General features: G+C 45.5%; 1 protein-coding gene across 1 annotated transcript in view; it reads right to left on the bottom strand.

Moving 5' to 3' along the window:
- The window catches only part of SND1 (staphylococcal nuclease and tudor domain containing 1), a 445,599-nt gene that overhangs the window by 102,094 nt on the left and 320,708 nt on the right, over window positions 1–22,797 (bottom strand). The window lies entirely within an intron of this gene.

Here is a 22,797-nt window from a genome sequence, read left to right as displayed (position 1 = left end):
TCCAGTGGACTCCTGGACACTTTCTCTTTACTATCCGATTTTTACATCAAATTCAAAACTGTTAACTCAGTGTCCTTTTCCTCTCCAAATAAGCTCTCCCTTCCATCCTCTGGCTATATTTTAGAAAATAGTACCGTTGGTTTTTCATTCAGAATCAGACACAGAAAAACAAAGTACTGATGAATTATCAGGTGCCTCGAGTCAGAGACCTGTACTCACACCCTAACTCTATCACTTACTGGCTTTGGGTCCCTGGCCAAGCTCCTGTACCAGTCAGAGCCTCTGCTGCCCTATTTGTAAAGCTGGCATAACAACATACCCACGTCACATGCTGGTTGTGTGAATGAGGCGAGACTGTGTGTGTACATTATTTAGCACAATGCCTGACATGGAAAGGTTCAATCTATTGTAGTGCTGGTTATTTGATCATTTTTATCATTATTACTCTTAGCGGTTACCTGTGCTTAAAATCTCAGTCATCTTTCACTCTACAACCAGCCTGTAAGATCCCTGAGGACAGATCCCATCCTCACACTTTTCTGTATCCAGAGTCTGCATTTTATACAAAATAGATGCTCACTATCCAATTCAGACTGCCTTTTCTTCAACTCAATCATTTATTTTGCAAATATACTTATCGTTAGCAGTGCTTATCTGTGACAGAACATGAAATAGGTCAGGTTTTAATGTATAAATTAGACTTACAAATATTTTCCCCTAGACTGCATTGCAGTAAGAAGTTGAACTAGGCTAGAGACACAGGAAAAGAAAACAATTAAATTATGGGGAGAACCACGTCTGATTCATTGCCAGTTGCTCCTGCTACCATAAGGCAGACTTGTGAGGTGTAACCTCTTATTTACAAACAGCCTCAGGTGAAGGAACAAGAGAGCTGGCACAGCACGGGACGTGAGGCAGCAGGGCATTGAGACTGCTGCAAACACCTGCCGGGAGCCTTTGGGAGAAGAGCCACTGCTGGGACAGAAGGTACATCTCTTATGGATGAAGCCAGGTGGCTGTTCGTGTTTCTGACCACAGCGCAGATTCAAAGTCATAAAGCTCAGAGGAAGAGGAATAGTTTATACCTTGGGTTTTCAGAAGCTCAAGAAGAGAGCTCTTTCTCCAAGCCTCAAGGTCGCACAAAAGGAATATATCAAATTAAATGAAAAGCACAGCAGCAGGAGAGAAACGGCAGCAGGAGAGCCACCTGAGCTGGTGGCCAGGGTCATTCTCCCAGCCAAGCTAAGATGGGACAGCTGCAGGCCCCACCCAAGAAGCACAAGGTAAGAAGACCACCAAGGCTGTCTCATCCTGGCACCTCAGTGTTATAGGCTGCACTGGGAGGTGACGTATTTCTGTAAGTCAGCAATATACTCATAGAGCCAGAGAGTCTGAGATTAACCTTGAAGGGAGAGATGGGCTGGAGTAAAATGGAATGAGAGCCCTTGGTTTTTTCAGTACTAACAGCCAAAAACACTTTTCATTTTATATCTGCAAACTAAGCAAGAACAGAATTGTCAGAGAGAAAAACAAACAATTCTATTAGAATTTGCCATATAACCATTGGAAAAGCATTATTTAGGAAACAAGAATAATGCTACAGTAAGTGTTCACTGTTTCTACCCTTAGCAACTGTTCAACTGGGGCGACCTGGGTGCTGTTGGAAGGGCTGCTCTGAATGGGGCCCAGAATGGGGATCCAGCTAGTGCAGCACACTGGGCAGCAGGGGCCAGGGAAAGAGCTTCCACTGCAAGACCACAGGAGATTACCGAGTCTCACTGGTTGAGTAGACATACACATGCTAGGCCTCTGTCACTTCCTTGGTATGCTGAAATCTCAAGAGATCCCAGCATATCTCTCTCTCTCTCTCTCTGAATCCTGGGAGACCACTGAGCAGTTAGATCCAGAAGACAAGACGGCTCAATGAACCTAGGGAGTCAGACAAGTAGAGCTGAAATGTTCTCAGAATATCTTTCAAAACAGAGTCTTCGCCTGACCTGTGGTGGCGCAGTGGATAAAGCGTCGACCTGGAAATGCTGAGGTCGCCGGTTCAAAACCCTGGGCTTGCCTGGTCAAGGCACATATGGGAGTTGATGCTTACAGCTCCTCCCCCCTTCTCTCTGTCTCCTCTTTCTCCCTCTCTCCTCTCTAAAAATGAATAAATAAAATAAAATTAAAAAAAAAAAAAAAGAGAGAGAGTCCTCTGGGCCTATGGTGAACAAAACTCAACCACTCCACTTAGACGCAAAGGCAAAGGGGGACCTTCGTCACGTGTGCCTCCGCTTTCCAACATGGAAGCTCAGCTGTTCAAGAGGAGGAAGATGAAGTAGGATGTTTCTCTGCCCTTTCTGAAGTGAAGAAAGGTAAACACATCCATGCACATCAATTCCTGCCAACCAGGCAGGCAGGTAAGAGAGGGCAGAATGCAAACGTTGCTTGAGAACAAGAGCATTTTTTTATCATCTGCCTCCTTTTCTTCTGGACTGACTCCTACTGCTCTCTGACATGTCCTCTCTGAAGTCACCCCTTCCTAGTCAAAGCCTGTCTCACTGTCACATCTCAGCTCAGGGTCAAATGTGGCTTAGCTGACGCTACTTATTAGGACAGAGAGAGGGTGCATCTTAAAAACAGACCCAGTGGAAGCAGGTACCAGAGTTAAACTCATGCATGAGTCTAGAAAAACAAAGGGGGGAAATGAACATGTACTGAGTACCTGTGAGTAGCTAAGAATTGACATAAGGCCCCGTCACAAAGCTAGTAAGTGGCCTGTCTGAACCTTAGATAATCACATGCTAAAGTCATTGAGAGTAAGCACAGTTTGGGAGTAGAACAACACTGTCACCAGGGGGTGTTCTAACCCACCATGGAGAGTAGGCAGGCGAGTCCAGAGCCTGGGGCACTCAATGTCTTGTTGAGCAGGTGAGCAGATCAGGGGGTCCAGCAACAACTGGTGTTCAGACCTAAAGCGAAGGGGTGATTGGACCGGGGTGGTCACGACAGCAGAGTTCCAGGTACCATCAGACAGGCCCAGAGGTCAACACCTTGCTCCACATAAACAATTCCTATAGACAAGGGAGGCCCCAGGCAGAACACCAAAGCGGGGACTTGAAAACAAGAAGCAGGCAGGGTGAGGCAGAACCTATTATCAGACCGGGGTCACAGTCAAGGCCAGGACAACAGAAAGGGTTTGATGACATGAATGTCTAAACGTTAGACATTGAAGCATCAAACTAATTCTGCACATGAAGGATTGGGAGGATGAACGTTTTTCAAACTTTAGTTTTTATTATGACCCAGATATACATGTACAGTTCCAAAAACTAACAGTTTCCAAAAAAATAATAGTTAATCTTGACCACGTGTTGTGCTCTCTCTTCTGTTCTATTCCATTAAAGAAAAAAAAGGTGGTTATCACATTGAATTAATTTAAGACCTCTAATGAGACAAGACTACAGCCTGAGAAACACTGGACTAGACCCCTGGTCAGCAAACTGCAGCTCGCGAGTCCCATGTGGCTCTTCCACAAAATACCGCAGGCGGGCACTACCTTGATAAGGAATGTACCTACCTATATAGTTTAAGTTTAAAAACTTTGGCTCTCAAAAGATTTCAATCGTTGTACTGTTGATATTTGGCTCTCTTGACTAATGAGTTTGCCGACCACTAGTCTAGACTGAGGCTGGTGAGGATAAGCGGGCCCCACTGGCCTTCTTGGAATTCAAGGGCGACGCTGAGGGCTTATTTACCAGCTTCTGGGCTTGCTTTTGTGTCCCAAGGGATCAAGGTACAGGGCAGGAATATGCTGTCCACTAACAAGAAACCAAACAAGTGTCAACACTCTAAAGCTGTAAAGACAGGTGTCACTGCCGACAACCAGGTGAGGACATGTGCGGCCAGCAAGAAGAGTTGTGTTGCGTTCTCCTGTCCCGAGGGCTCAGTCAGGAGGTAAGCCAGTCCACGCCGCACCGGACTCCCACGACTGCAGGGCCAGGCAGGGTCTCTGGGGCGCAGCCTTGTCGCCAGTATAACACGCTTGAAGAAAGTAAAACAGACCAAGGGAAAGAAAGCTGGGTTCTCAGAAAGTGAATCTGAGGCTGCAGCTGCAGAGCTGGGCAGGCAAACACACAGCCATGGGGATCCCTGGGGGTGAGGACAGAGTGAGCTGTCACCGCAGCTCCTGAAGTCCCCTGCCAGGTGAGGGCATGCTGGCATGCTGGATCGGGACCGCTTCCACTCACAGCAGTCCTTCCAGATACGGCGCCCGTGCCCTGCTGCCTGCTGATAAGGATGCAAGGACTCTGTTGCGCTTCAAACTCCACAGGTGTGGGTGAACCATCAAACCTCCCCACTCACACGCCACTCAGCAAACAAAAACACTTAACTAATAACAATGATAACAACCCTATACTGAAAAGACTCCCAAACATTCTTGAACATTTTCCTTTCCTATTTGGGATGTGCCAAAATGAAGAGAGATATTATTGTGCCTGTGGGGTCTTCTCTGCTGACTGCCACCAAGGGCGAGACAGCCCCCAACCCCAGTTTCACGGGCTCCCTGACCTCTTTAAAGCACTACACACCTATCTGCCTGTAGGCAAACACTACTTTTCACCCCTTTCCTATACTTTCTGGATATGATGGTTGAGCAAGATTATTTAAAACAAAGCAAAAAAGAGTTGCCTCATTTTGTATGGCTTAGGAGAGATAATCCAGCACTAGTTATCGGTACATCATGGTTCTAGTTTCTGTTGTTTGTGCTGCTGACAAAGTGTAAAACCTCTCCAGGCCTCATGGGTCTCTGTCTGTAAGATGAATGAGCTCCAACAAGACCCTACAATTTTGGTTATGCCCTTTTAAGATTCCTCACCCAAGGCTTGACTTGAGGCGTACAGGGTGCCTCTTTTCACATTTAAAAGGCTGGGCTACAGAGCTTTTTATTAAAAAGAAATTATACATTTAGAGACATTGACTAACTAGCTCAATTAAGTACTTTGGTCAGTCAGCTTTGAAAAGAAATACAAATTCTTGTTAAAGATACAATAATGGCTATATAAGAGATTCTATTGATGGCTATGTGAGAGTCATGTATTATTCTATTTTACAGTGTATGTTGAGTTTTATGATAATTAAGCCTCTGGGCTCAAAGTACGTTTGCTTTTCCCGTTACTGGGTGCTAAGGGGAAGTGTGGCAAACCTGCCTTAGCTCTAAGTGACAGCTTCTTGATGGTGCTTCTTCGTCCAGCAGACAAGAGTCTGGGCATCACATAGAGAAAACTCAATTCTAGTGGAAAAAATAAGCAACTGAGAAGGATTAGGCAATGGTGCTTACTGCACGTCCACGGTGCTCACTACCACATCAGGTTACTGAGGGAAGGGCATAGGAGGCATGCAGATATAACCTGTCTTCTGCCCACTTCGGATACCTAAAAATGCCATAGTTCACTCCACAGACCTTCCCTCACTCCACTTCACAACCACGTGTCAGTGCCTACCCTGGGCTAGGTACTGTGTTGGGAGGTGAAAACTCCATGATGAAAAGGAAAGACTGTGCCAATGAGGCTTAATTACCATGATGCAAGCATAAGGTGACTGAATTCACCATTCGACCTGTAGGTGGCAGGATGTTAAGAAATAACACGAGATAACTGGATTATGTTAGGCACATGCATCTGTGTCTGGCAAACTCTTGGTGGATGTACCAGACCAGTCATCATAGGGATCGCCATGCCATGTTCCTTGTTAAGGGTCAGCATCAGGCATCTGTTTTCTAGCACGTGACCCTGGCCTCTGGCCTCTCCCCTTGCCACAAGCTGGGGATGGAAGTCAGAGCAGAAAGTGGAGAATGACAGGAGGGAGGGACAGTTGCTGCAGCTGACTGGACAGCCTGCACTCAGGCCGGCAGAGGGGAAAGCTCTGTCCAAGTAGAAATGGGTGGTTATCAGGTAACAATGGTGATTCTTCTGGAATTTGAACTGGGCTGTGTATAAAACAAGCCCTTTGGGAGCTGCAGCATGAACACTGGGTATCTACAGAAGCCCCTGGAACAATCTCAGGCCCACGGCCACCCTCTGGGTGGCAGGATCTGTGAGATCTGACCCAACCTTGGACCCTGTTAGTTTCACGGATGTTCCCATAAATCTGCTATCTCCCTTCATCGCTACCACGAGCAAGCCTATGTGAGAATAAAATAATCCAAACAAAACTAAAACTAAGTTGCTTTTTTAGGGTGGGTACTGTGTCATATTCAGATTTTATTCTTTCTAGTATCCAACACACTGCCTAGTACACAGAGGCATTGTAGATCCTCCACAAATGTTGAATGAATATTAGTGAAAAATACTTCAGAAAGGAAACGTCTAACGCATTGTCAGGGTTGTAGACTTTATACAAAAACCAGGAGAGGGGCTGACAGAACCCCTAACTATATACACCCCACTTTCCCATGGTTACATAGCACTTCAAGGAAGGAAAAATCCCCCAAAACACAGCAACATTCATTTACCCCACTGGTCTTTAAATGAGCACATCTGGGAAATTCAGGTTAAATACAGAGAGCAAGTGGCCGACACTGGCCAGAACGCCAGCGGGACCCGAGGCTGGCGCACTGCACAGACATTTCGTTTCTAACACAACAAAGGAGGAAAGTGATTCCCACCTCTGACTTTCTGTCTGGCTCCAGGAAGCTATGTGGCCACATGGAAATGCAAAAAAAATGGAGCACGTTGAAAGAGAGCAACAGAAAATGACCAGGGGTGGGGAGGCCTGTCTTTAAGAGAAAGATAGAATGTGCTAACTCTGGACAGCTCAGCCAAGCGGTGGCTAAGGGGGACACCAGAGCAACATGCAAATATTAGAAAGGTGTAAACACAAAAAGGAGGAAAATGCTTAGTCTGAAAACAGGGGGTGTAATTATCAGGAGAAAGAAAATCTGGACAAAATATTGGGAAAAGTTAGCATGTGATAACTACTAGGTTATAAATAAGTTGCCCAATGAAAATGAAAATACTGTTATTTGATTCTGAAGCTGAAAGGTGACCACTAAGCCCACCCTCTGCTTATGTGAAAGCAGGCCAGACCAGGGCGCTGTGATTTTATTTACTATATTTAGGGAAAGACTTCTTCAATAACAGTCAAATCTAAATACCTCTGCTTTAAACACTACTCCCTGAAACTTCAACACCAGTTTTGTTGCTTAACCCACAGAGGAGACAAAATGGCAGTTTTTATGGGACTTGCAAAATAAAAATAGGCTTTATCAGCTAGCATGTGGCACGTGCTGGTCAACAGATAATGTGGAGCTGAGTACAGAGACAGGGGCCAGACCCCGGAAAGGGGCAGGAGATGACATCTCATCTCCTGGGGCATCTCTTTCCCGGTCTCTAAGGCCCTAGGTAAGAATGCTGTAGAATGCTGTAAAATGCTCTGAGTTTCCCAGATGGGAAAGTATGGACACCTCTCCCTTATTTCTAGACAGACAGTGCCTGGAGTCACCATCAAGGACATGGCAAAGTACAGAGGGACACCAAGATGAGCTTCCTGCTACACTGACTGCACTCCAATACCTCTGCCCGAGTTTCTGCTGCTGCAGCTAGACAATTCATAATTCACAAACCGTCAGCAGGGAGTCTTACCCCTAGATTCAATTAGTTCTATTTTTATACTTTCTCTTGCCACCCCCCCCAATCAAAAACTAAACTAAAAAACAAACAAAAAACACTCACCATACACACAGAGTAAGATACTTAAATGCTATATGTAGCCCAGGGAAAACCTAAATAAACCACTTTTAACTATGTCCAGGTCAATTAAAAAATTCTGCAGCATTAACAATATTTAGATAGCTATGAAGCACAAAATCCAGAACTCAGAACACTGCTACAAAATGCAGAGGGAGACAGGCCATCTGCCTAATTTTAAGAATGTGGTTATCACCTAAATATACACGCAAAGCCAAATCAGTGCACATTGTTGGTTCTCAAAATGTATTTATTACATCTCACACACCAAAGGCTTGTTCTTAGCTCTGTCTCGTAAGTTTTAAAGCAGAAAATAATTTGGAGGTCTCAAGTTGCAAATGCTGTCAGTGGAATCAGTGAACAGTTGAGAACCACAACCATCCCCCTTTGAAGCAGCTGGTCCTCCGTTTTCATGTTCCCAAAATGGCCCGAAAGAGCAAGGCAGACGGTAAACCAGTTGGTTCCTGAGAGTTAGTTCTACACGGTATGAGGTCTGTTGGTATTGAAAGGGTCAGAAATGGAACAAGCGTTTTATATTGTCTCAGATTCTTTATTTTCTTTCTTGTTTTCTAAACCAGCTACTTTGTTACCTCAGGGGAGAGAGCATCTTGTGGCCAATAGTGGAGCATGTCACTGCTAAAGCTCTTTCGATCAGGATAAAGGGATAAAGGAAGAACGAAGGATCCCAATTAAAGGGCTCAAATTCCTCAGATAATTGTGGTCAGGAAAGCCAGAGCTGGTCAAGAGGCGAGCGAACTGTTTTTAGTTCATAGTTCCAGTTGTTTAAAAGTAGACTTGTACAATATTAGGTTGCTCTGATTTGGTAATGTTTGATGCGGTCACTTAGAGACCAGAAACCAAAGTTAATTGGGAACAGGAGTAATAAGACCCAGTCTTCAAAATGCAATGCAGCTCCTGTAAAAGAAGGCAAGGGGAGAAGGGGAAGCACCTGCAGAAAGGAGGTACAGTCCTTGGCTTTAACTGCACCTAAAATTCTCAGATGAGCCATCAGTGGCATGACCTACAGTGGTCAGCAAACTCATTAGTCAACAGAGCCAAATATCACCAGTACCAATGACTGAAATTTCCTTTGAGAACCAAATTTTTTATTTTTTATTTATTCATTTTAGAGAGGAGAGGGAGAGACAGAGAGAGAGAGAGGAGAGACAAGGGGGGGGGGGAGGAGCTGGAAGCATCAACTCCCATATGTGCCTTGACCAGGCAAGCCCAGGGTTTTGAACCGGCGACCTCAGCATTTCCAGGTCAAGGCTTTATCCACTGCGCCACCACAGGTCAGGCTAGAACCAAATTTTTTAAACTTAAACTACATAGGTAGGTACATTCCTTATCGAGGTAGCGCCCGCATGTGGTATTTTGTGGAAGAGCCACACCCAAGGGGCCAAAAAGCCCCATGTGGCTTGCGAGCCGCAGTCTGCCAACTAGGAACCTAGAAGAAAGGTGACATCTCGGGTCTGTTCTCTAGTTGTTAGCCTAAACCGTAGACCCCCAATTCTCCAGTAATTTAAGGTAAGGGATACATGCCAGTTCTCTCTGTATCCCCAGTAACTGGCACATAATAGATACTCAGTAACAATTACTTGCTAAATGAATGCCAGAGAAGAGAAAATCTAGCAGAATTAGATACAACAAACCTTTTCTAACAATGTTCTATTCCGAGTTCTGAATGCATACTAGTTAAAACTTGGTGAGTTCATGAGGAATTCTAGTAACTCTTCTTTCTAGGACCAGGGAGAATGAGTGTTAAATGCTAAATCACCAACCATTATCCAAGGAGACAAGGAAGAGATGGCTTGGAGGCCGTATTCTGCTGTGCTGGCTCTCAGTCTAGCCGGGCAGTGTGCAGAACTGGCTTCGCCAAGTTGATTTATCATTGGCTTTAGACACCAAAGTATCATTCCCAAAAGGGCGAATCATGTTTGAACTGGTCCAGATAACAATCGGGCCAGCATCAGAATAACCTCTTATAATTCTCCCCATTGCAGACAAATATCTGAAAACAATGATTTTCAAAGGCAGGAAAAACTCTCCCTGATTAACGAGGCCTTTCCCTTCCATGGCATCCCAAGAGCACTGCCATAAACAATCCAGCCAGGCGGTCTCTGGAGTGGGTTTGGGGAGAGGGCTGGAGACAGCAGCCTGTTTGCTTCCCAATACACATGTTCATTTTTGGGTTTGCTACAAGCAGCAGCTGCAATAATAATATTACCATCAACCAGGGGCAGAATGAAACAGCTGGGCAGGAGAAAGAACTATGCCCTCCAACATTGTTTTCTCCTGGGTTTCTCTCCGTTACCCATATCGAAACAGCAACCTCATATCTTTATTACGTAGGAGACAAAGGATTTGAGGTCAATAGCTAGGGCAACAATGGTCTTTCCAAGGATAAGAAAACGACACAGCTCGAGCTTTTATGTAACACCCTGGCACCATGGAGACAGCACCTAAAAAGCACAAATCCCAAGTCTGAGCAACGAGGGGGAGTTGGTTTCTATGAGAACCTCAACTTTCGCATTTCCTGACTTATTTTAAACATGTAACTTCATCTTTGAATCAAATAAAACTTAGAGACTTATTCCCCCCCCCCCTCTTTCATTTTTGGAAATGAATTCCAATCATGGCCTTTTTAATTCCCAGCTAATGGACAAAGAGAAAATTTTCCATCTACTGTCCAGGCTAGTGGAGAATAACTACATGGGGGAGAGGGAGCCACAGAATACCCACTTGGATCCTGCGAGCACAGGCTTCCAGAAGGTGTTCTGGCCCACACCTGGCAGCCAAATGTAAAAGCTCCTTACTTGCTTAAATTTAGAGTGACTTTTTCTAAACCAAGCTGTGTTGTTCTTTGAACAAAATGGTTCTGAGCTGTGTGGAGTGTACTTCCAAACTGTTGGCTTTCTTGAGCTTCTACTCACAAGAAAACTGCTCTAAGCTCCTCCTCCAGAGGCAAATGTGACATGGTCAAGTCTACAGGTGAGTGTGCTCAGCTCGTAGGACTGTAGAGAAGGAAGCCACTGAGAACCCGAAACCAAGGGGAAGAATTACATCACCGAGAGCTGAGAAACTGTTAGAGCCCTCTGCCTCACCAACTTTACTAATAAATAAATACTGACCAACTGACCGACTGACAGGCAGACAAGGGCTGGAGTGGGGGAGGAGAACCCTAAAAAGTAATCCTGAAAAGCCAAGGTTCTTTAGGATCGCAGGCTGATCTTGGACATGTAAATGCATCCTATCCTGATGAGCAACTTGAATTCTGGGCTGAGAGTGAAGCACGGCCATCTTTTTTGTTGTTGTCATCCTAATGTAAAGGGGTAAGCAGACAACTTCTGCAGGCTAAATCCAGCCCACGGCCTGTTTCTGTACAACCCATGAGCGAAGAATGGCTTTTACATTTAAAGGTTAAAAAAGAAAGGTTAAAAAAAATCAAAAGGGTATTTCGTGACATGTGAAAAATGTGTGCCATTCAAATTTCAGTTTCCAAAAATAAAGTTTTATTGGAATCCAGCCACACTCTGTTGTCTACTTGTGACAGAGACAGTGTGGCCCACAAAACCTAAAATATTTACTCTCTGGTCCTTTACAGGAGAAGTCTGCTGACTCTTGATCTATAAAGCATACTGTAGGCTGGTTAAAAAAAGTAAATCCAGGCAAGATTCAGAGTTCAACTTCCCAGAACTAGAACATTAGTACAGGTGACAACATAGGGTTATCTTAAATAATAATAAAAACAATACTAAAATAACGCATGGCTGTGTGATCTAGACAGTAAAATGGAGGACAGGTGGCTCACAGGAAATAGTCCGAGGCAGCTGACGTTACCTCTCATGTGTGCCCTCACGCTTCCTGTCCTGCACCATTTTAGGACTGTCCCCTCTCCTGCACTTGTGAGCTATTCCCTTTATTTCCACAGTCTCACGTCTCCTTTTAAAACTTACACCCTTGAAATTTCCAGTCACCATTCTTAGTTCCTGCTATAACTGCTTCCCTCCACTCCGTCACAACAGACCTTTGCTCCTATGATTTTATACTCAGACTTTATGTTTCTATAAAACTCGACTTGGAAAAGTAACCTCCTCACTGACAACTCTGATAATCGCTTCTCAGTGGGAGCCCTACTAGGTTTCTATGTGGTATTCAACACTGTGCGCCAGCCCCTTAGTGACATTCTTGCCTCCCTTTGCTTCTCTTTAGTGGCATCCCATCTCTGGGCTGTTGGTCTTTTCTCCTTGTTGTCCTCAGTTCTGTTCTGAGCCGTTGCCTTTCGATTCTCTGCACAGTCTCTTGGAAGTCCCATCCATTTGCATGTCCTCTGTCACTGTGATCAGGCAGAACCCACAGATGCATAATCTTTAACTGTTCTTTGAGTTCTAGACCAAATCCTAAATGTCTGACAGACATCTCCCCTTGAATGTCCTGCCAGTACCTTAACGCAACACATCCATAAACAAGCTCACCTTCCTCACCCTCCTCCTCTTTCCCCCTTGCCCTGCTCTGGTTTCAGCAATTTCAGAACACCTTCCCAATCTGTAAAACTCACTTATCTTCGACTTGTCTCCACTTGACCCAGATAACCCAAAGACCGCCACACCTCACCAATCCCGTGATGTCAGGCCCACAGTCCTATAGTCCACTGACTCCTCTCAGTCTCCCATGAGCTCAGCTTGTTCAGGTTCCTGTCCCTCTTGGCCAAGAATCCTCAGATCTACCTGTGTGGCTCCTATTCCTCCCTATACCAATTCTTCCCACACACAGCTACCAGATTAATTCTCCTAAAGCAAAACATTCTGTTTAACACCCTTCCTGGCTTCCCACAGTTTACCATGTAAAACCAGAACTCCACAATCTGACACTGAGGCCTTCTAAGATTCGGTCCAGTTCCTTGGGACCACATAAAACATTCATTATCTACTTGACAGCGCTTCCCACATCCATTTCCTCTCATCCGCACGTGGTATATTCTCTAGGCTCAACATCCCCAGGTCCTCAAGAGACACAGGTTTTGATCTGCTACCACTGTACCGTTTTTCCACCTTCAGCCTAATAATATGAAGGGAATCCTCAAACTGGAAATACCTTTCTAGCTGATAGTTAAAAAGGTCTGATGAGGTGGTGGGGAACATCTCCTCTCATGGTTTGACAGCAACCTTTGGCGGCTCAGGCGGAAAAAGGCTGCCTCTGTTGGACTGATGGGGGAGGGGTGTAGAGAGACTGCACACCAGGCAGAGCCAGCCCTTGACTCCCAGGCAGGATGCTGCAGCAAGAGAGCAGCTCCATTAGTGCAGCAGGAACCCGGGCTGCGGGGCAGGGCAGCCCTGGAGAGACTGTGTGGGAGAGGCAGCCCATTCTGTGTCCGGTGGAAGGCCACTGGCCTCCCTACCTGCACTCCAGCCCACTCTCATTCTCTGTCTCTCAGCAGCAACCCCAGGCACGGTGGAGACCTTGGTGATGTTGTGACAGCAGTCTATGCATTTCCTGCTCTCATTCACTGGGCTCTCAGGGATAAAAAAGGTACAGCAAATCCAAAACCCTGTCTAGAATCCACTGTGCAGAATTCAGGGAAAGAGCATTCTAGTGGAGGGATTACTCTCCCTGTTTGGGAGACCGAGAAAAAGGAGAAGATTCTGCATCCTCTTCTTCTCACGGATGCAGCTCTGCAGAAATGACTATGTCAGTCTTCACTGCAGCCAGTAGGACAGTGAAAGCATGGCTTGCCCCTAATTGAGGCTCTGTAACTCCTGTCACACTGTGCCAACAGGGCACCAAAGCAGCAGGACTTGCACTGTGACAATGGATGCAAAGCTTCAGTGGGAAAGCGGGAGAGAAGGAGGTACCTGGCGGATGAGCTCCCTGCAGGCATGTTGGAGCTGTCACCGTCTCTCAGCTGTACCTGTCTCCAGGGGAGCGGAAAGCTACACTGGTGTGCTTGCCGCACAACAGAGGCAGCACTAGGCACAGTCCCTGGGTAAGAAGCTGGCCCCAAATCAGGATTTCTACCAAGGGTGTGACAGGTGAGGAAGTGGTGAGAAGTGTTTAGAGAGGGCGGGAGTGGAAACTTTTGAACACAGCTGGTGATCAAGCGTGCTGCCCAGTGGTGATTCCCGGTGCTCGCAACAACCCAGGGCCCTGTGTATGTGTATGTGTATGTGTGGGAGGTGTGGGGGGTGCATATGTGTATACTTGTGTGTGTGAGGAGGGGGAAGGGGAGAGAGCTGACTGAGGAAACCAGTCTCTGAGCCTGAACCCACATGTCCACACCTATGGCAGAAGATGGCAGCTGTCCTAAAGGCCCAGAGAAGAAACTGCCATTGGTGGGAAGAATGACACCAGGGCAGTACCCACCTACCGGTGGGCACACACATACAGTAGCAGTGTCTGAAGTGGCAGAGACCAGAGACAAGAATGGGTAGACGGCTCAGCCTTGTAAACTTGAGAATCAAGTTTCATTCCTGGGAAAATCACACCTTGCACATCTCCTCCAAAGCCCTAGGCTGTCTGCCCGCTCCCTGGTCCCACCCTGAAAAAGTCCATGTTGGCTTGTTCATGCCTCCTCACTGACTTCTGCTCTGGCTTCACCCCCTACAGTGTCCCCACTCCCATCAGGCAGGTCTTGTCTAGTATCACAAGCAGAACGAAACACCATTAGCTAAACCTTTGAGACTGTAGACACAGGCTCCTCATAGATGTAAGTGGCAGAGAATCAATCTGTCTGTCTGTGTTTCTCTCTTGAGCAAACAAGCAGTGCTTCTCCTGAAGTGTCTACCCCCCCCCCCATCTTCCTAGTATGCCCGGTTGGGTGTATGAGGCTTGTGACAAGGCACCTTAACTAAAAATGTTGGTGTGCACATCCTTTTAGAGAATTCTGGGGACTCTGGAAAACTGTACGCTTTGCCGTTCGTTGGCTGTTTTATGTAACTATATTTTGTTTCCGTCATTAAAATAATTGTATGTCTTCTAAAATTATAAAACAAAACAAGATGGACGGTGGTGGATAGGGCGCTTTTATCTGCCCTCCTGCCCCCCACCCCCTCCCCCGCAGTCTAGTGAGTGCCGGGATGCCCTCCCGCCCAGAGGGATCCCTCGGGTTCAGAGGCAATTAGATCTCCTGGCATAAGGGACTCTTCCATTATACGGCTATGAACTGGGAGGGGGGAGGCCTTTCCGTGTCCGACAGTCAGTCGTCCTAGAGAGACACCAGCTCAAGAGTGGCGAAGACAACAGCTGTCAGCAAGAGGGTGGGGGAGTGATGAAGCCAATTTGACAGCATAACAGCCAAGAGAAAAATAAAAACAAGAGAAGTGTTTTCTATGGAGGCTGTCTCCCCTAATCTCACTAAACTGGAAAATCCTGTATCTGTAATTCACTCATCCTTAGCAGAGAGCTGCTCATACTTGAACCAGGAGGAAAGGTGACTGCTTTGGAAGGAGACAGAGGGATTTCTCCTAGCTAGCCTGCCACCTCAAAAAGCTCCACCACCTACCTAATGTCAGTATTCTGGGTTGCCACAGAAAGTGGGCTCACTTCTCTACTAGAAAACTAATTTGATCCCCATATGGTGATTGAGAAAATAATCAAACTGCAGCTCCAAAGGGAGCCTGGCCAGCCCCAAAGGAGATCACCTTTTTGTCCACTTCTAGCCTCGGGACAGACAAGATCAAAGGAGGCACCAAGTTCAGTCCAGACCATGGAAGTCACCTTGTATGGACTGAGAACTGGCATTCATAATCGGCTGGGGCCCTAGCAATCTTATTTCCCTGTTACCAGTGTTCTGGCTGAGACACCGTAATGTATTAATCTCTGCAGATGAGCGATGTGGTTTAAAATACTGCAGGGTTTGGCTGCCATTCCCTTCCATGGGGCCTCAAAATAACTCTACACAAATCATTTTTGCTCTACACTCATCGGGCAGCCCTTCTCTGCCAGACACACACATCTTATGTAAGGGAAGGAGCCACCTAACTTGCTGGGAGAGGGCGTTCCCAGGGAGCAGTGAAGCTCCCTGTGCCTGAGGCTCTGCAGAGCAGGGTTTTAAACCCATTTCTGTCCCCAGCCCAAAAGAATGTGCACAACACAGCCGGGCCTAAGCTCCCTCAGCAGGAGAGCCCCCAGGAGATGGGGGCAGCGGATCAGGGAAGGTCACCCAATGCAGGGCTGCCTCCGCAAATGTGCAACCTGGACATTCAGGCACAACCAGATACAGAGAGAGAGCTCCCTCCAAAGACAGTGTCTGACTTTTCACACACAATGGAATGACTTCCATTATACGGCTATGAACTGGGAGGGGGGAGGCCTTTCCGTGTCCGACAGTCAGTTGTCCTAGAGAGACACCAGCTCAAGCAGACACCTGCAGCAGACATGCCAGCCATATTAAACTGTTTGCCCTTTTAAATATGATGGTTTTTCAAGGCTGTCTCTTTCCTTGGTGGTTGCATGCCTTTTCTCTGTTCATGTAGCTGGCATTTTTTGGAGAGAAGGCCCACAGCTTTCTAACTTGTGTAACAAGGTTGGTGACCACCCCAAATAAAAAAGAAACTGAGACAGAGGTGAAAGTGACATCTAAACAACTCAGAGCTGAATTCAGGCAAAATAACCTTGGGCAAAGAGTGGCTTGGGCAACAGCTCAGAAAAGATGTTGAAGGAATCAATGAATCTGAGCACCCAAAGTCACTGCTCTGAGGACGCAGGAATATGGTCAGGTGATGGCAGTCCATGCCTGGGCCTAATCAGGATCTTTATCCACAACCGAAGTGAAGATATTATGACCTACTTATATATGACATCTAACAGATGAGAGAACAAACACAAAAAGGTTCAAATAGGCAAGAAGCAGGAGTCAAAGGTAACAAAATACACTAAAAGGGATAATACCCAGTGCTCTGTAGAAGATGAAGAGTGGGTGACTCAGTTTAATTCAAGTTAAAAACACATGCATTTGGGCCCTGGCTAGATAGCTCAATCAGTTAAAGCATCATCCTGAAATGCAAGGTTGCAGGTTCGATTCCTGGTCAGGGCACATACAGGAAGGCATCAACAAACGACGACTCAGTAGAACAACAAATGAATGCCTCCTCCCTGCTTCCTCTCTTTGTCTCAAAAAAACCCCAAAAACACACATGCATTTGCCTAAAGTTCTATGACACACACAGCCTAAAGGGAAATGTGGGGAAGAAAATCACACTGCTGAGGGTCATTATCAATGTTGTTTAATATGTTTCTTCTACTCAGTTCATTGAGAGAAAAAAGATTAATCTTCAATGCAAAGAAGAAGAAGAGGAGGGGGAGGAGGAGGAGGGAGAGGAGGAGAAAGAAAACCATACTACCTAGCTTTCCCAGGCTTCCAGCCGAAAAGAAGGGAACGACAGTGACTACCTCTACACAGACTGTTTTAAGCACTCACACTATCGCAACATCTTACAGCTGAGAAGAGCCTTACAGATCAATGTGCCCAAACTCCATACATTTACAGAGGAGGTAACAGGAAATCGGAGAAGTGGAATGACCTACACAAGGTCACATGCCGACTCAGTAACAAGGCACAGATTATGAGCTGTATCCTCTGACAAGCAGTTGTTCTTTCCATTGTTTCGTGGTTAGTTCAGGTGAACGGACTTCATCTTACTCAGCTGCCCACTGCCCTGGTTTAGCCTCTGGCAGTATGTTACTGGATGGCTTTACCTGCCTACACAGATAATCCAATAGGCTATGCTGAACTCTTTAAAAACATATTAGGAAATAGTTGGTATTTTCAGAGGCAGGTTTATAGGTTTATATATAATTGTTTCCTGAAGGATATTAGGAGACAGGCGAAACTGGTCACAAGGAAATCTGAGGAACAACAACAGTTACTACTACTTGAGTGCTATTGCTATTGTGTTAGGCACGGGAGCAAGTGTTTTTTAAAATCATGCTACTTAATATTTAGTACATCCTTAATTTACAGATGAGAAAGCTAAGGCAAGGGTAGGTTAAATAACTTGTCCTCGGTCAGTGTTTATAAATGGCAAACCTTGAATTTGAGCCTAGTTCTATCATTCTAAAATCTATATTTGTAGTGAATACACTAAAGTGCCCCCCGCAAAGGGATAGATCACAGAAGTCCCAAGGCTGGAGTCATGATGAGATGCTTGAGAGAAGGAAGAGACATATGAGGGAGGGAAGTAAGGATCAGACACCAAGTATCCTGTCTCTGAAGTGATTTACTTTTCCTATAGAACACACTGCCGCACACGTTGGCAGGCTCTACTCAGACATGTGGTGGAAGAGAAACAAGCTCCACAGCCCCTCCCCCCTCTCCTGGTTTAAGGCACTCACAATGACTAACCGGAGAAATGAACAGCCCACAGTGATGCTCTTCCTCAAGATGCAATGGTGGGGTAGGTAAATGGGCAGACCACCAACCCACCCACACACCACTTACTGAGTTTCTACTATGTCCCACGGGTCAAAACTCCATACAAAGAAAGTTACAAGGATCATGCAATGACTGGCAGCAGAGCATGCCACATGAACACAGAGTGGGCAGGGAAGACTGCTAGAGAGTCAACCTAGGTGGACTGAATAACTGGCACCCTGGCAAGATAGCTCGGTTGGTTAGAGCATCATCTCGAAGCACAGAGGTTCCCGATTCGATCACCAGTCAGGGCACATACAGGAACAAACTGATGTTCCTCCCTCTCCCTCCCTCCCTCCCTCCCTCCCTTCCTCCAAGTCAATAAACATAAAAAATAAAAAAAAGTTATGAATAACCAGTGAGAGGAACGTCATAGCAGAGCTGTGCAGGTAGCCTACTGATGGCCCCAATGTTTACAATGGCAGACACGCTGCGGCATTCAAGAGCGGGAGCCAGAGAACAGACGTGGACCCGGCCGGGCACTGGTGTTCCTTGAGAACCACAGCCCAGGTCAGGTCTCCAGACCACACTCACTCCTAAGGCAGAAAAGGAACTGGCTTAGGAAAACACAACTGCTTTCTTTCACCAAACAATTTATTTTTACAATTTTATAGACATCAGAGAAGGTACTAATATTCAAATTCTTTTTATGTATCACTATTATCTGAACACAGCTTTTTATGTTATCAGTCAGATTTGTTTTTAATTAAAATCAGGATCTATAAGAAAATCATTATCAGATTAGCTTTCTTCTTCCCTCTGTCAATATCTAATCAAACCTCTGTCAAGAAATTCAAAGGGAGCCTGACCAGGAGGTGGCGCAGTGGATAAAGCGTCGGACTGGGATGCGAAAGACCCAGGTTCGAGACCCCGAGGTCACCAGCTTGAGCGCAGGCTCATCTGGTGTGAGCAAAAAGCTCACCAGCTTGGACCCAAGGTCGCTGGCTTGAGCAAGGGGTTACTTGGTCTGCTGAAGGCTCACGGTCAAGGCACATATGAGAAAGCAATCAATGAACAACTAAGGTGTTGCAACGAAAAACTGATGATTGATGCTTCTCATCTCTCTCCATTCCTGTCTGTCTGTCCCTATCTATCCCTCTCTCTGACTCTCACTCTGTCTCTGAAAAAAACAACAAAAAAACAAATTCAAAGAGAGCTGGAAGAGTAAAATGTTGCTTTTTTATAATTCATCTGCACTTTACAAAAGTCTTTAACTTTGTAGCATGCATATCCTATATATGTATACAATATACATATACCAGGCAACAGGAGATGACTTTCAAAACTGAGAGTATAGTGGGTTAAAGGGAGACAGATATATTTGATTGACGGGAGGTCACAATTCGTTGGCAGAAGAAGAAAGAACTTGTCTCAATGGAAGATCTGAATTGAAAAGCTCAAAATAATCTTTTAAAAAAAGAAACATTGTTCTGACATCCAAAGAGGACAAATCAAATTGGCCTTCTCCCTCAGTCCCTGTAAATTAGAGAGAGGAAATGGTGGAGTATTAAGTGCCAATTCCGTCCTTAATTAAGCTGTGTGACCCTGTCCAAGACTCAGCTTCCCCAAGTCCCAGTGTTTCCACTGGTTAGGTAGTGACAACCGCAGCCCGCCTTACCTCAGTACAGTGGCAAACACACGGGGGGGGGGGGGGGATGTGAAAACTCTCCAAAAAGTATGTAATGTTAAACCAATTAATACTTTTAGAGAAGCTATTTTCAAAACCTTTTTCATCTCATGGCACATGTAAAGTAATTACTAATGATCATACTTACGATAAAAGGATCCTACTTGGAAAAGTGAATATGGATAAATACAATTCAAGAATACTTTGACTCTAAGGAGCATGGCAGGAGTGAGGATCAGCCAGGAGGGCAGGGTGCTGAGTAAGAAGGAAGGGCCTGCATCTCCCCAGGACTGGTTCTGGCTGAAATTTGTGAAGCATGAACAGAAGGCAGCTGGGAATTCAGGAAGGAAGTTAATCAAGCTGCTGTTATTCATGCTCCCGGAAAGCTACTGCACGATGGCAACAAGTGACAGTTACATGAAAGGAGAAATTGCATTCCTGACTGATTTTTTCCATTGTCATTTCAGTAATTTATTTTCTCAGCACTGCTATCCCCGCCACTAACTTGAAAATGAAGCATCAGGGTGGCACAGGAGTTCTCTCTCTGGATGCTGTCAAAAAATACAGATCCTGCCCTGGCTGGTTGGCTCAATGGTAGAGCTTTGGCTTGGTATGTGGAAGTCCCAGGTTTAATACCCGGTCAGGGCACACAGGAGGAAGCAATCATCTGCTTTTCCACCTCTCCCCCTTCTTTCCCCTCAACCCCTCCCCCCCAGACATGACTTGAATGGTTCGAGCAAGTTGGCCCTGGGTGCTGAGAATGGATCTGTGGCCTTGCCTCAGGTACTAAAATAGCTTGGTTGCTGAGCAATGGAGCAGTGGTCCCAGATGAGCAGAGTATCACCCAGTAGGGGGGCTTGTCATGTAGATCCCAGTCAGAGTGCATATGGGAGCCTGTCTCTTTGCCTACCTACTTCTCAAGAAAAACAAACAAACAAACTGATCCTACTGAAAAGGAAACTGCCAACTCTTAAACCAAGGGAATGATTTTTCATGTTTCTCAGTTTATGCCTTCTCCAATTCTGCTGCCAACCAGCAGATCTCTTACTTAGGCACTGTGCCTCCTCTCCCTCCAAACATCTGGAAAACTGTGGGAGTGGCTTATTGATGCTCCCAGAGTTTCTGATGGGAGAGGAGACTACTGCATTAGGGAGAGGGAGCTAAGACAAGGAGGAATATTCCACCCAAAACGCATGACTGCCCGCTGTTGAGAAACATGCAATTCCGTCTTACCTCCTAGCTCTCCCTCCTGTGCCATCTACATTCCTCCAACGTGTATGTTTTTTGCATTTCAGTTTCAAATCTAGCTGCCCAATCTCCCTGTTCAGGTCAGAACATAATGATTTTGGCCTAAGGCTGTTGAACTACTTAGAGAAAAATAGATCAAATAGAATACAATCATCAGAATAATTGTTGATTTGACTTGGGGTTCTAAGAAGGAAAACACGCTCCACTCCAGAGTCTTCTATAAACTCCAAGAGATGACAGTGTTATTTGAACTGGAGCTTAAAGCAGCTTTAGCTCTGAGTTGGGAGTGAATAGTTCGAAAAAGATGAGTGGAGTTAAGAATGTGTGATACTGGACTGCAAGCTGTGGAGCTGAAGGTCACGGCATGGAGCTCCTGCTTTCCTACCAAACAGTGTGACATGACAATGCCAACACGGAGAAATCCTCCGCTTGTTTGTGCCTCTGTTGCCTCATCTGTAAAATGCGAAGGTGGACGTCCTCACACCTGCTGCAGGAAGACTGTCAGAAGCTGCCTGCAGGACGGGCAGGAAGGAGGAACACACTGGGCTTGGGCGTCATGATGCACGCCGTGACCCAACTTTCCAGGACAGATACATGCTAGCCAAGGCAGCATTAAGAAATAAAAATTGGATATTAAAAACAATAAATAAATAGACATAGGGAATCGTGGGGACTCATAATGCCAGTTAAACCATACAAGTCCCACCTACTGTTTGCTGGTCTACATTTAGTAGATTCCTTTCTGCCTTTTGGAGAAAAGTCTGCAGTTTTATGGGTGGATGTTATTTTTTGCCAAAGAGATATGAGACCACAAGAGTGGAAATACAACAACTCTTTGCACATATCAAGAGAAGTATACACATATGTACAAAGAGGCTGGTTTTGGTCAGCCTCACCTAAAGTCACATGTTCTTTAGCAAACGTTCCTGTTTGATTTGCAGCCAGTTTGCTTACACAGCCCTATTTGGGTTTCAAAGCTTAATTTATTTGACTATATTCATTCCCTTTCCCCATCCACCTTCCAGCACAGCAATTCCAGGTAGTGAGGGAATCCATCACACTCCTTTATGCAAAGAGCACTTCAGCTTTACATTAGAACTCCCTGGAATTACTTTTTCTTTTTAATAACAACGAGAAAAGGCATCAATTATGTGCACCAATATAGTTATGTTACCTTTATACTCTCTTAATAACTTCTAAGAGCTAGGCAAAATGATCATAATATGCTCACAGGCTCAGATCACTGTGACTCACAGGTTAGGGGCCATCAGCTCTCCGAGGTGACGGTAAGATGCCCTTCTGCCTCCAAAGGGCAGCACTGTTGATGCAGCAGGTGTCCCTGTTTGTTGATTTTACCTAGCTTGATAAGATATATACCAATTTTCTTCCAAGTAGGCCTCAAAGGCCTGGCAAGGGAGAGGACACTGGCATATGCGTTTATTTTGGTTGAGAATGGACACATAGGAAATAGTAGAGATACTTGTTCCAACCCAGGCAATCTTTCTGCTTTCATAAGCCCATAAGGATACTAAAAATGAAGCATCAGAACAAACAGAAGCTGATGATGTCAATAGAAGATAATGAGGCTGATTAGACAATTTCACATGGCAAACGTGTTATTTAAATTTTGGTTGTTTTGGTTTTTGGGTTTGCTTTCTTTCCCCCCTGCCCCCCTTTCTTGAGGATAAGTGCTTCAGCACGTGTTTGGTACAGCGGCAAACACCCAATCAATGAATTTAATTTTATTTGCTTTGCCATCATCCTTAAGTTTCTTCTTT

Source organism: Saccopteryx bilineata, chromosome 2 (genome assembly GCF_036850765.1).
Source record: "Saccopteryx bilineata isolate mSacBil1 chromosome 2, mSacBil1_pri_phased_curated, whole genome shotgun sequence".
Classification (NCBI taxonomy): domain Eukaryota; kingdom Metazoa; phylum Chordata; class Mammalia; order Chiroptera; family Emballonuridae; genus Saccopteryx; species Saccopteryx bilineata.
This window is presented reverse-complemented; position numbering and strand designations above follow the sequence as displayed.